We start from the raw sequence: 15259 nt of genomic DNA, 5'->3' as shown, positions 1-15259 counted from the left end.
TATCACCTATTCAAGCTATCATGCTTTCATATGGCATTCCACACCAATTTCATATTTGTTTATCATCTTTACTAACCTATTTTTAAGTTACACTCTTGCATCATCTTTATTGTCATGCACATTAAATCATATTTCATACACCAAACATACATGCCATCCATCACATTCATTAGCCATAAGCAACCATAACCACGTTAAAGCCTAAGCACATTTGCATGCATATACCAATAGTTAGGGTTACAACCTAATAATCAATACGAGCCACCTCTCATGGCCATATACAAAATAATCGTAATACCTTCATGAGCCAACACATTTGACTAATCAATATGACACATAACAAATAGACCAAGTCCCTATACATGCCATACTCAAAATGTTGAAACAAACTATACCCAAATATCCAATTGATAGTGTGATCGAGCCTACGACGTCCTTCGATCCTTGAGCAAGCTTGGTGATACTATAAGAAAATGGAAAAGAGAGGGGAGTAAGCATAAAGCTTAGTAAGTTCACATGCATATAAATAGCAACATAATAGTATATATATAATACCAATGACATAACATAGTTTACTTATGTGTTATCATAAATTCATAGGCTTAACTTACATAATTTCAATCTTACCCAAAGTTCATCACATACCGAGCTCATTCATATAATTTTTTCGTACATACTTGTACCAAATCGTAACACATTGTCACATTTCCTCATCATTGACTTACTTGTCGAATAACTCACAGGTTTACCCTTTGAACACTTAGAATACTATCGGATACACGGAAGACTTGCATATAGTGCTTCAAACGTAGCCACATGCTACCACATATCACAATCACACATTGCTCGCTCTCGAGCTAATCACGGGCTTGCTCACACAAGCTGACAGTTAGGACGTAACCACTCGGGCTGCTCATACAAGTTGACAAGTACCCGCAACATTTGCTAGGCTACCTAGCCACCGGTAGAACATACAAGACTAGCACCCGAATTCACATAGTCACATATACACATAATATCATGAGCTCATAATCAGATATTTCCTAGTGACATGTCACATTATATCTTAAATTATTCCTAATGTTCAAACGAGATTTTTCTCGATATCACATATTCATCGAACTTGTTCACAAAGTCGTTCTCATTGACCATTATGTCATTCATACACTCATCATAACAATTAAACATAGAAATTAATACAATAATAAAGCATTAAAACTTGATACAACATTGCATTATTTACACATGAACTTACCTCTGTACAAAATATGGACAATTAATTCGATTTAGTCCAAAATCTTGTTCTTTCCCCTGTCTAGGTTCGGACTCCGTTTTTCTTGATCTATAATAGAAAATTTAGCTCATTTAATTATCACATTATTCAAATCAGTCCAAAAACTATATTTAGGCAAAATTATAGTTTTACCCCTAAACTTTCACATATTTACAAATTAGTCCCTAGGCTCGTAAAATGAAATGTGTTCATTTTCCTTGTTACCCAAGCCTAGCTGAACCTATTCCATGCTCATATCAGCTCACATTTTCCTTTATTTTACATTTTACTACTCATTTTTATACCTTTTTACAAACAAGTCATTTCCATGAATTTCTATCAAAATCACTTAGTAAAAGATGTTAAACACACATCAAACTTTCATATTCTTCCATAAAACATCAAAATACAAACATGTCATACATGGTTCAAATTTCATACATAAACTCTAGCTCAAAGTATGGCTAGAAATGGATAGATCATGCTTCAATGACTTCAAAAATGCAAAGAACATAAAAAAGGGGCTAGGGAACACTTACAATCAAGCTTGAAAAGTTAAAAAACCCTAGTTATGAAGAGTTTGAGAATTTCGGCTATGGTATAGAGAAGATGAGCAAATTTTACTTGATTTTTCCCTTTTTATTATTTTATTAACCAAATGACCAAAATTCCCTTTTTACTAAACTTTCAAATTTTATCCATGCATTCCCATTTTTGTCCATAAAAATAGAAATTGGGAAAATTGATATTTAAGAATCTCTAATTAATAATCCAAAGCTATTTCATACTAAAAGCTTCTGGAAACACGTACTTTGCCACTTATTCAATTTAGTCCCTAAAGTCAAATTGGACACTTTACTTATAAAATTTCTTCATAGAATTTTCACACAAGCATGGATCATATCATAAACCTCGTAATAATCATAAAATATTTATTTCTATTTTGAATTTATGGTCTCAAAACTACTGTTCCGACTAGGCCCTAATTCGGGATGTTACATGTATGTTTTGGTTATGTGTATAACCATGTGATTTGGCTTATTTTGGTATACTTGGTTATGTATATATGAGTGAATGGCTTTTAATATTTGGTTTATAATTGCTATGTGAATACCTTGTTGTGAATTGGTATTTTGAGTACAAAATGATTAAATTTGAGAATGAGGTATGCATGTAGATTTAGGCACTAAGTCTAATAGGTGAGTTTGATCATTTAGGTGATTTTTGGATATGAAATTGGTATGAATTTGAATGGCTATTTGGGATGCTTATGAGCATCTTGGTTGTTGGTATGGGTAGTATATGATTTTGGCTTGAAATTGGTTGGTTATAAGTGCCTATTTATGCATTTGGTTGTTTGTGCATTGTTGAACCTAGGTTGACATCATTTTTAGGTGAGAAATGTAGCTTGAAACATAGCCTATTTTTGTCCACATGAGCGTGTTTCTCGATCATGTGTGACACATGACAAGGTGACGCGGTCGTGTGTATCCTGGTACTTATTTAGAAATTAAGTCAGTAGCTTCACAAGGCTTAGCACACGGGCATGTGGTTTGGCCGTGTGGCATAAGTCAATATACCTTCCAGTTTTTGCACGGCCTGATACACAAGTGTGTAGGCCATTTTCGAAAGGTACACGGGCTAGTCACACGGGCGTGTGGTTGGCCGTGGAACTCAAGTCAGAGTTTTACATAGGGTCAGACACGGGTTGGGACACGGCCATATGATCCCATTTGGAATGTCAACACGACCTGTGACACGGGCGTGTTTTTGGTCGTGTGAGACACATAGCTTGGCCACATGAGCGTGTCCCCTATACTTTGAAAGTTTTCTATTTTTTTTCCAAAATTTCACTAAGTTCTTAGTTTAGTCCCTAACCACTTTTAATGTTTGTTTTAGGCCTCGAGGGCTAGTATTAGGGACAATATGATTGATTGTGAATGACTTTTATTTGGATATGAAAAATGTATGTTTGTTTAAGTATTAAGTTCAGTAATGGTCCGCAACCCTATTCCGGCGATGGATATGGGTTAGGGGTGTTACAGGTGTGTAGACCACCACATAGGCGTGTAGACCTCTACACAGCCTAGGTATTTTCCACACAGCTCGTGTGACCCTGTTTCACATATTTTTGTTTTGTGACGTTAATTGACCCGTTCCAATTCTTGTGTCATTTAACATCCGTTGAGGCCTCCATATAAGTGTTTGGGACTCTGTTACTGCTTAGAGTCATGCGATTATTCGTATCTATAGCGTTAATTTTACTGTTTGTTCAAACGTGTTTGTAATGTGATTTATGTTTGTAATGTGATTCATGAATTGAAACACTATCTAATGATAGAATCTAGTTAATCTGATACTGAGCATGTGTAATTGAGTAAGAGTATTTCTAATTCTGCCATCCGTTTCTTTATGTTTATCTACAAATAGTGTGCATTTTGCATTTGCATAAAAATTATGGGATTTTGGTTGTGAAGAAAAGGGATTCTGTTTGAGCAGTTTAACTACAATATTTCTGTACAACAGTATGTCCACAAGAAACATATGTCAGCTTAACTGCATATTGTTATCAGAGTGGCTTAGTTCCACCATTTATAGTGTGTAGGGTGGATAGACCTAACATGGTCCTACGTAGTGTGTAGGGTGGATGGGCTTTGATATAGCTCATAAGTGGTATGCAGGGTGGTTGAAGTGGTGTTCGGATGGTTTGGGTGGGTTTTGTATTCATTACATTTACTGTATCATTGAAATTCGTTTGACAAAAATTTGTTGGAACATCATGCTTATTTTTTATTGTGAAAGCCTCAAATTGTTGCGTTATAATAATCTGATGTGTTTAGTACTTCGATGTGTATAGAGTAGAGTGTTTGTCTCTGTGAATGACTTATGGAAATGGTTCGTGTGTCTGACTTCCAGTGTAAGATTTTCATACATTGCTCGTGTATTCTTAACTGAAATATAGGTGTTTATGAAATTTCATCATTTGTCTTTTATTTACGTTTCAAACTCACACTGAGCTCGTGTAGCTCACCCCTTAGTTTTTCCCTTTCAGGTTCTCTCATGTTCTGGAGCTGGACTAGGTGATCGTAGGTTTCAGACGAATAAGATTTAATTTTATAAAATAAAATGTTTCATTTTAGTTTTTTTTTTAGTTTTCGAATTGTTTTGGACTATACATGTTAATAGGGACTATGATTTAAGTTTTATTTCTGGATTTTAATAAATTTTTATTTTGGACTGAATTTTAGAAACTACGGAATTATATTTTCAAACATTTTTAACGTAACTTAACTTTCTATTTTGAATCTTAAATGGTTAAGTGGTTTAGTTCAAATTTAGCAAACCATGTTCGAAACGAGATACTAACAATTCGTTTTTTGTAAAATCGCTTTTAGATCACTTCGATGGTCAATGTAACCTCTAGGATTTGGTCTAAACTTATACGCCGAGTTCTAGGGTGTTACAGTTATCTCTAGTTTACCATTTACTTCCTCTATTAACGTGGCTCGGACTCGGACATGTAGATCCAACCATCTTATTTTCATATCAAATCCACATCTCATGAAATTATTTCAGAGGAATAACTCTCCTTATATATACATATATACTTACCAAATAATGCAATGTATAAAAGCAACGTTCTAAAATAGTTTAGATTATAGAAACACAAACCATAACCTCTAATCTATTCATCAACGACTTTGCCTTTTTCCTTATTTTTTGAGGAATTTGAGTTGACAATAGATACAAAAATAATAAACCATACATATCATTAATACACAAATAATTTCACATTTAATTTCTAAATTATACAACTTTTACACTTTATTCAATTTAGCCCCTAAAGTCGGAACTAACTTAACTTCCACATTTAACCCTAAATTTTAAGGTAAAATTCACTCTAAGTCAAATTTAATTCCATAATTCTCATTACTACCCCTAAATTTTGAAACTTTCTCAATTTGGTCCCTATAGCTCAAAGTCAACAGTTAACTTCACAATTTAGTCATATTTCATTTCTAACCTAAAAATCTATCAACTAAATCCCTAAAGCTTTAACTACTCAACAATAGTAACATCTAAAAGCTTTAATAGTACTGAAAAATTCAACATGGGTCTGCTAGTTTATGGTGTTGGGATTTCAAAAACATAAAAATGACGAGAAAATGGCTAAATTACACTAACCAATTTGAAGTTGAAAATTTTAAGCCATATTGTCATTCTTCCCTTTTCTGTTCTTCTCCTTTTCAATTTTGCATGAAAGAACATATGAAAATGTCTTTCATTTATTCCACTAGTTTATTTTATTAATTAAAATATGTTTAATTTCATTTCATTTATTATTATTTTTATTATTAACACTTATAACACAATTCATCATTTTAAACAGCCACATAGTCATCCATTATTAATCTATTGGTATAATTACCTTTTAAGTCCCCTTTAATAAGTTATAATTAAAATTCTTTAGTAAATCACACGTTATCGCTTACGCGATTTAGTCCCTGTACTTAAATTAAACACTAATTCTACGAAATTACCTAACCGAGACTCAATTCGCCTCTAGTATAACTCCATAAATATTTATAAATATTTACGAGTTCAGTTTACAGAAACAAAGTACTGATACCGCAATTTCCAAAACTATTGACTTTAGAACCAATACACTTGTACCTTGTCTAACTTTCCAAATAATTAAAATTATTAGACCAAACCTCAATATAATATTGTAATACCCTCGTAAATATTAATAAATAATATTCACAAACTCTATCATTAAAAAATGACATTCCGAAACCATCATTTTTGACTCCACTAACTTTTAAGTCCTTACAATTTCAACTACATGTGACCCACAAGTAGGGTCTTCCTGTAATACCTTTCCATTCTATAATCGTAACGTGCAAAGCTTTAAGACTTATTAGAAGGTTGAATCATATACTCATTAAATGAGATCTTAGTTTAATCTTAACGAAGAAGAAAAATAAAATGTTGAGGTTAGAAAGAAGAACTTGAACATTAAGAAGATAGGAAAACCATCCAAAATATCCCATTCCTATAAATATAATCTAGGTCCCCCTAATTTCCCTACCAAATCCAAAAAAGGTTTAACTTACTGTTAACTAGTCATAAGGAGGGTCAAATCAATCCAATTGACTCTTGTTCATAAGTGACCAACCATACTGCTATGATGATTTGTTTAGTTGGCTTGTTTTAGTGTACAGACAATCTTTCATATATCTTACTATTGTGCTCTTTACTTCGATCTTTGTTTCTATTGTTGTAGAATCCTAACAACTCCTAACTAAACCTGATAAAAGATCCACTATGTTTTGGTAATGTTTCACGTTCAGCACAGTCTTTAAGACAATTAAGTTTCCTAGAACTTCCTCATACACTCGACAAGCTCTTAGTGCTCAAACAAAACTCTAGGGCATACTCTTCTTAAGTGTGCACTTTCTTGGGTGTAATCTTTCTTCACTTGAAAATATCCAAGTCTCATTCCTGCAAGCAAAATTTAGGATTAAAGGCAATGTATTCCCATTCTTACCACACATACATTACAAACAAGAGATATCTTATACAATTCAAGCAATCAGAATAATTTAATCACTTGGATTTCTAGATCAATGGGTTGCGAAACCCCAATCAGCATATCAACAACAATCACCTAAGTTTGAGTGTTATTGAACCTAGGTTTTGATACTACCAAATGTAACGCCCTATACCCAGCCTGGTCACCGAGCCCGAATACTAGGACGCTACACCACTATCTCCCACTTGTATTTATCACAATCGTCACATTATTATACATGCATCATTTTTTAATATAATAGCATTCATATGAAACGTAAGTCATTCACACTCTAAGGAAGTTGGATCATGCTAAACATTCATTGAATAATCATAAAATAGGTATTCAACATGCATTAGCACTTAGCAAAATTTCCCAAATATGTTACGTAGGTATCGAAATTGGTAGTGTGGTATCAATAATTCTCTCAGGTGGTATCGTTACCTCTTGGAAAATCAATGCCAAATTAGCTTACTGTTTCTCGTCTTAAAAATCCAAATTTCAGAAAATATCAGTACCACTGAAAAAGTATCGATAATTTTACCTCGAGTATCAATACTTGTGGCAAAATATCAATACCAACTAGCGAAACTGATTTCTTGCACTTTAAAAATTGCAGAGGCATTGTTTTTAAAACCTGAATATCGATACATCTATTCCAAACAATGGAAACATAACATATATCATTACATAGATCATTCCAAACTAGATCAAAACATCATGCATCAATTGTCTCATAAAATAAACATCTAAATGTCTCAAATAACAATCCCAAACATCATATTTAAAGTCCACAAAGTTCCTAAGCACAATAGGTATGAAAACAACCAAAAATCATAGCAAAGCCAACGTAACATCTACTACATTGCCTTTTTATGCCCAAAACAAAAATATTCAAATAACACCTAGTAATAGCAACTAAAATTTCTAGCTTGGATCACCCTTTGAGACCACATAGCTCATACCAGCAATGCTTATATTTTATGGTTTAAAATGAGTAGGTGAGTTTAACAAGCTTAGTGAATGCTCAGAACAACCACTATGCAAACAATTCATTATGCATCGACTAAGCAAACATGTCACATATTCATAACATATTTAACTTTAATATCATTTTTCACTCGTTTAATTATCTTCTATTTATACTATTACACATTTATTACATTAACCACATTATTATTAAAGTATATATCACAACATATATAAATCACATTTAATCACATTCAGTCACATTTTATGATAGTTTTGCTCTTGAGGTTATGAAACATAATGTGGACTCTATCATCACACATTAGATACACAGAGCTCTAACACACCAAAATGACTCATAGATTCGATCATGTCCCATAAATGAAGCATATAGCTAACACTCTCCAACACACCAAACACACATATATCGGTGAATAGAGCTTAACTCATATTCACTTATCTCTTTGAAAATTGTATTTGGGTCTCAATGCCCCAAAATCACATCACAAAGGTGAGTACTCACAATCATAGGACATACCAACTGTATCCAACGATCTCATAAAATCATAAGGCCAAAATATCCATATTATCATTACGTATTTACTTACAAATTTTTTTCACATATTCATTGTATATTCACATCATTAGCACATTTTAATCAATATCACATGGTATCAAAGGACACCCATATTTTTATTATCACATGACATGAATAACATACCGACATATTCTCTTTCACAATAGTTATCACAAGCTTATGGCACATGTCATAGCATATTATATATGTTCATATTTTCACAATTGCACAAGCACACATATATCACATTTAATCATAGGTGTGAGAACACTTACATTTGGAATTTAAAGTAGAAGTTTAGGCTAACCTCTAAATTCCCAATTACACAATGAATCATCTATGAGTAGTTATTCCAAAACACTCACCAGAAATATGCTTTCATCGAAAAATTGAAAGCTCAAGCAAGCTTTTGTTTTCTATACGTTGAAGGTCCTATTGACTCCGATACTTCAACAAGACAAACCACACAAATATAAAATTAACAACCAGTCATTGACTCATCTTAAACAGTAAAAAACAATAGCCTAAGCTACGTTCTCTTTTCACCGAAACCTTCGACATAGAAACTTTAAATTCGAATATCTCGGCCTACACTTAATCTTTTCGTAGAAAATGAATTCCATTCTCTACATAGTCATCTATTACTAGTTCTCAACTTTTAAACTATACAAAACTACTCAGTTCATGGTATCGACATTTTTTGACAAGTTTTGGCTATTGAAAATTCATTAAAACTTGAGAAATTTTTAACAAAACTTCAAAATAAATTTAAAAGTCTTCTAATCATGTTAAAACAAGTTGAAAAACACTTTCAAACCACATTTTAATCCATAATCTGAAATTTATCATTTACAACCAAACTCTTAGTTTTGACTCTTTTACAATTCAGTCTTATTTTCAAAATTAAAGGTATTTAATACTCATTTTCAGAAATTGACTTAATTTCCTAGTAGTTATTGTCGAAAACATCATCGGTTACCAAACTTACAAAATTTCGAACACATATAGGCTAGAATTCCTAAAATACCCTCGAAATTTCTAGACTCATTTTTGGGGTGTTACACGACATCCAAGATAGAACACCACATCGCAACATTAAAAGGTCAAGTTTATCTAAATTCTTTTATTTAGATGTTATATTATTTATTATCAACACTTCTTCATCTTCTTATATTTATTTTTATTTTCTTTACATTATACTTTATAGTTTTTTTTTTCCGTAGAATTCTTATAGATACTTTTACGTCTGCTTGGAGCACACAAATTCTAAGATTATCATAACAATAAGGGTTTGGCCTACTCAAGGAAATTTTCTTGTTTGCACTTTAATTATTTTACATTTAGGGCAATGTATGTTCTAAAGTATGTGGGAAAGAACATAGGATTAGTTTTATGTGTTATCTTTTGTGTCTTTACTTTGTTTTAGTTGATTATTTACAAAAAAAAAAGTTTTTGTTTTTGTTGCATGGTGCTTGGATTATATTAATGTTGTGAATAACGGTTGAACGTAATAAATCATGTAATGATTTTTGTCAAGAATTTTTTTTATTGGTATGAGATAATTTGATTATTTTTAAGGGAAAATGATTAGGTTACTTAGTTAAATTGCATAATAAATTAGAAGCACATAAGTAAAAATGTTTGATGATGCCATGTGAGATATAAATCTTATAGATAGTCGTAGAAAAATGAATGCTTGAATTGATTATTATTTATTTGGTTTAATTTGAAGCATGAAATAAGCTATGTATGGCGGGATGCTTAGGGACAACTTAAGGCGTTATTTGAATAGCCAGTTCTCAAATGACCATACCTTAATGTTATGAACCCCTAGTCTCCTTATGTGAGTCTAATAACTCCTTTTTGATGAACCAACGAAATTGAAACCCAAAAACCAAACATAAATTGAAAATTTGAACTTTCCCTATCCTTGGTCCTTTAATACATTACGAAATAACGACAGGCCATAGATATTGAGGGTTTAGGTAGATACACCATGGTGGTCTCAAAATATTAGAGCAAAAAAGGAAGAAACAATGTGATACAGTAATTATAGGACAAGAAAAAATGTGCAAAAAAAAAATCTATAAAAAGTCAAAAGTAAAAATGAGAAGAAAAAGTTTAGAACATAAACAAAAGAATTGTGAGTGAGAAAAGAGTAAAAAGTCATGTGACAAAAAAAAATTCACAAGACTGAGAAAAAAATAAGTCATCAGTGCACCAAAACTCGTTTAGCTTGCCATAGTTGCTAGTATTGTATTGTGCCTTCCTACATGGAGTGATAAGGAAGGTGGGAGAAGAAGATAAAATGTGTGAGCTTGGAAGGGACACTTAGGGGGAAGAGAGGGAACAATTTCATGTGCCTAACTATTTCTAGTGTTTGAACCATGTCTTCCTTTAAACTCATATTGTCCTATGCCTCAGAACATTAGAAGTCTAGAAGACCAATGTGACTTAAATGTTCTTTGTGCATAACTTTCTGGAATTACTAACAATTATACTTTAATGAATATTTTTATTATTCACATGATTGTGTCTGCTACATATGTGTTTGATTTATATTAATGGTGATATTGTTACACATTTAGTCATGAAATTATTTCTAAGTTGTTAGCAATGTAAATTTGTAAACTAATTTAATTTTACTTTAAAAAGTTTTCAAGGCATTGAACTATCAAGATTAAGCTGCATGTGCGATAAGAATCATTATACCTTTAATATTTGACAATCATGTTCTTAGTAGTAATAAAATCCAATGGGCGTTTTCTTATTACATACTATGTTTAGAATTGGTTTGCTTGAGGACAAGTAAAAAGTTAAGTGTAGGGGACTTTAGGTCTGAGGTTCTTATTTACATCCATCTTTACTAACTTTTATTTTTTTTATTTTTTTTTCTTTTTGTATATTTTTATTTGCAACTAATTTTTTTTCCTTTTTGTCATCATGTTATTTTTCTTTTGTCTTTTTTTATTTACTTTTAAGTATATGATTACATTACTTGAGGACAAGCAATGACTTAAATGTGGTAGGGTTTGATTTGTCACAATTCGTTGTAGCAGATTAGGCCCAATTCTATACTTAATGTGCCAGTCTTATAGCAAATTAATATAATTTTTATTAAGTATCCCTTTTTAGGACCTAGTGAACAAAAGAAGCATTTTTATGTGTTTTATGACCTTCTAGGCCAATTTGGGCATAAAAGGGATACTAACATGTTGATTAAGTGTGCAACATATCATTCGAGGGCAAAAAGATCATAGACTGCTCCCGATGTTGCAACACGGAGCTGGGATATTGTAACACAATAAGCAAAATACCGAAAGAGCAGTCTACCGAGGATGTAGCGTCACAGGCGAGACAGTGTCACGACACAAGCTTGAGGGTGTCATGACATTGCTACGATGAGGCCAATTTAATAATCAAAGATGTTTTCGTCTACACAACCTAAATTAACATGCTTAGCCGTCCTTACTTGAAATGACGATTCTTAGGTTTTTATTCTCGTTCTTAATTTTTACTTAGTTTACATTATGTTCTTGTAATCTGAAGATCCTATTTCGAAGTGAGACTTTTACAAGCGGATATTGTTCTGGAGTTATGCTTTCATCGATAAATCCATGAGCATCTCTTTCCTTTATTCTATTCTTTATATTTTTTTCTTTAACATTGTTAAATGGATGTTTGTGTAAAAATTAGAATCAATTTATACTTTATACATATTTCGCATGTTTTAATTGTACTAATCTAATTAATTGATTGACAGGTAGAGTTCAATGTAGATTGGTTAGATATAGTTGAGTGCAATTAAATGCTAGGATTGATGATCCTTGGAAGTCATTTAGGTAGGAATGAACCTGAAATCGATATTCCTACCAAGCATCACTCAGCAGATCAGTAGTTAGGAAAGGAAAAAATTAAACCCTAAACTTACCGACCTTAAGAAGTCATATAGGTGGGAATTAACCCGAAATCGACATTGTCTATCTGTGGAAACCTTACCCTGCCCCAACCTGAACTGTGTCATTGAGAGGTAAGTAGTTCTTTCCGACTAATTAAGTTAGTAGAAGGCTGAAAAACCCTATTAGGTTAATTAGTAACCAACTATTTAGAATCCTACATTAATAATTAAACAGGTAAAACAATTGTATCTAAACTAAAGGAACTCGCATAGTCGAAACAAAAGATAGGAGAAGTCGATCCATGAACTTAGGAGGAGATTTAGGTTTAGTTCAATTCATTTAGTTTATTATTACTATTATTATCATCTTGGTTCCAGATTAACACTATTAACTCGTGACTCAAGTAGACTAGTAATTATTTTTTGTAATTGACTTAATAGTAGTTTTTCTCAAATTACAATCCTTAAGGAACGATCCTCAAAATACTTACTAAATATTTCGTTGTAAACAAACTATATTACAACCTAACATATATATACTGCTTGCGGACATTACCTTAATTCATATATTTAGTGTAGTATTTTCACTTCCGATGTTGGTACGCTGGGGATGCAGTAATTGTGTTGATAGCAGAGGCCTTGGCGAGCATCCAAGCCCTCAGATTTGCTCAAGAAACAGGCTTCTAGTCTATGGAGGTCGAAGGTGACTCCACGGTGGTGATAAAGAAGCTGAAGGCGACATGCACCGACAGATCAGAGATTAGCAATTTTCTTCGGGATGTGAAACAATTCTCAATAGGGCCCGAAATGATTAAGTTTCAACACATAAAAAGGGGGAAATTGAATAGCTCACCTATTGGCTAGAGAAAGATTCAGTCGAAAACGGGATGCCTGGTGGGTGGAGGAAGCTCCGACCACGATTCAAGAACTGGTGGCACTGGAAAGACAGACCAGGCATCACCCCAACTTAGGTTCACGGGGCAGTAAGAAGCTAGAAGAGGTATGAAATATTCAGATTAAGAGCGGTTCATCGATTTTTTCATCAATCTGAAACGTTTACTGGCATGTTGAGGTTTTTAAGGCTGGGAAGAGGAAGGTCTGATTTATTTATTATTCTACTCTTTTGGTTGCCCGACAACTATAATTATCTTTGTATCGGACCGGTACTTTTTGCAATATTAATGAAGCATGCCAATTTTGCAGTGTATATATATATATATATCCAAATTCTCACTTTTGATACATTGGCCTTGTTGCAACAATCTTTAATCCACACTCATAGGCAAGCTCGCTTAACTAAAGCAAAGATCTAAAAGAAACTAAAAAAAAAATAAGTTTTTTAATTAATTTCGTAAAATAACACTATCAATTTAATCTTCAAAGATTTATTTAATTTCTTAAATAGCAAGGTTAAATTAAACATTAAACATTTGTTTAATTTAATTTTTTTATTAAAAATTCAAGTTGATACTAGTTAAAATAATATGGGATCCAAGTAAGAAATAAAGTAAAATAGGATACCAGAATTGCAATTCTTAGTATTTCGCTGTTGGATGGTGATGATGAAGATAAACGGATTTGGCCTCAAAGTACTTTGGGAAAATTTTCTAAGCAACAGGCCATCATCTTTGAATGTGATAAATGAAAAAATATGGAAGATTACATAGAGCATGAATCCACCAAGTAAGAATAAAATCTTTGTTTGGAAATATTGTACAAATGCTATTCCTTCAAGAGTACGTCTTTAGAAAAGAAGTGTTTGCTTGATCCTATTTGTAATCTGTGCCATAAAGTTAAGGAATCGGTAGAACATATCTTATTTGGCTATGATTGGGTTAGAGGGGTTTGATTCGAAGCATGCTTTGGAATAAGAATTTTTAGAAAACAAGTTAGAACTGTTGCAGACTGGTTGTTTGAAAAATTTCAAGATATTGGAGAAATGGGCGAAACGGAGACAATTGGCATTTGAGTGATATATACTATGTGGTATATATGGAAGATGCGCTATAAAGTTGTCATGAATGGAACTCAGATTGACATTAAAGTTGTTTGCAAGATCAAATCTGCTTCCAAGGAGTTCATTAATAGTAAAGAGGCTTTAGGAGATAAAAACAAAGGTTTTCATTCTTGTTTTCCAGCAGAGGTAACTTGGAGCAAACATGAGGAAAATTGGTTTAAAATTATTTGTGATGTAGCTTGGGATCAGAAGGAAAGAATGGTTGGTGTTGGTATTGTCGTGAAGAATGAGCAGGGTTTGTGGGATGGGGAGAAGATTCTATGCTGATTCTCCTTAAATGGCTGAAGGCTGAAGCAATGGCTTTTCTTATGGAGGAAGCTGGATATTGAAAAAAAAGTATCAATAAGGTATCCTGGAAACTGATTCACAAATAGTTGTTAAGGAAGCACTGCAAAAAGACAGAAGGAAAATATGGAAATTGAAGCCTCTTCTTTATAAATTGGATTTGTTCTGAAAGAAATGCCATAGGTTCGAATGCAGGCTGTGAAAAAATTTGCCAATATGGCTGCAGACTGGGTTGCTACTCGGTATAAAAATGGGATGATCAACTTGAATTGGATGAAAGTTTTGCCATCTTTTCTAGTCCACATTTTGGATAAGGATGGACTTCCTACTCCTTGTTGAACTTTGTTCCTAAGTTGTTTAGGAGATGAAGCCTTTTGTTTCAGTGTTCATACTTAGGTTCTTTTATGAGGTTTCTTTGTTCTGATATTTGTAAGTTTTTTTTAATCGAATATATTACCTTTTGATGGAAAAAAAAATCCAAAATGTACCCCCAAACATAATTGAAGCATCCAATATGACATCACTTCAATTAAAATTATAAATCAAATTGTATGTCAATCAATAGAATACAATTAAATATTCTGTCACTTAATAGAAGTTTACAATGATTTCTTTTTGGCTGCTCATAAAGGCATAAGACAAAAGCTTATTTGTATAAAGGTAAA

At 32.6% G+C, this 15259-nt stretch overlaps 1 long non-coding RNA gene across 3 annotated transcripts; it reads right to left on the bottom strand.

The window, feature by feature from the left end:
* Positions 1-172: 172 nt before the first annotated feature.
* LOC107896708 (uncharacterized) lies at positions 173-13486 on the bottom strand. 3 transcript variants are annotated; one of them, XR_005903484.1, is made up of 4 exons: positions 13146-13462; positions 12849-13021; positions 1256-1342; positions 182-463 (listed from the first exon to the last, which is right to left on the bottom strand). It is a non-coding gene; the product is annotated as an uncharacterized lncRNA (long non-coding RNA). The 3 variants fall into 3 exon arrangements; XR_001683850.2 differs by lacking the exon at positions 1256-1342 and having other exon boundaries at positions 173-463; positions 13146-13486; XR_005903485.1 differs by lacking the exons at positions 182-463; positions 1256-1342 and adding an exon at positions 6420-6778 and having other exon boundaries at positions 13146-13486.
* Between the last annotated feature and the right edge of the window lie 1773 nt (positions 13487-15259).

The sequence above is a fragment of the Gossypium hirsutum genome, chromosome A10 (assembly GCF_007990345.1).
Source record: "Gossypium hirsutum isolate 1008001.06 chromosome A10, Gossypium_hirsutum_v2.1, whole genome shotgun sequence".
Lineage (NCBI taxonomy): Eukaryota > Viridiplantae > Streptophyta > Magnoliopsida > Malvales > Malvaceae > Gossypium > Gossypium hirsutum.
Note: the sequence above shows the minus strand (reverse complement) of the source record. Positions and strands in the feature narration are given on the sequence as shown.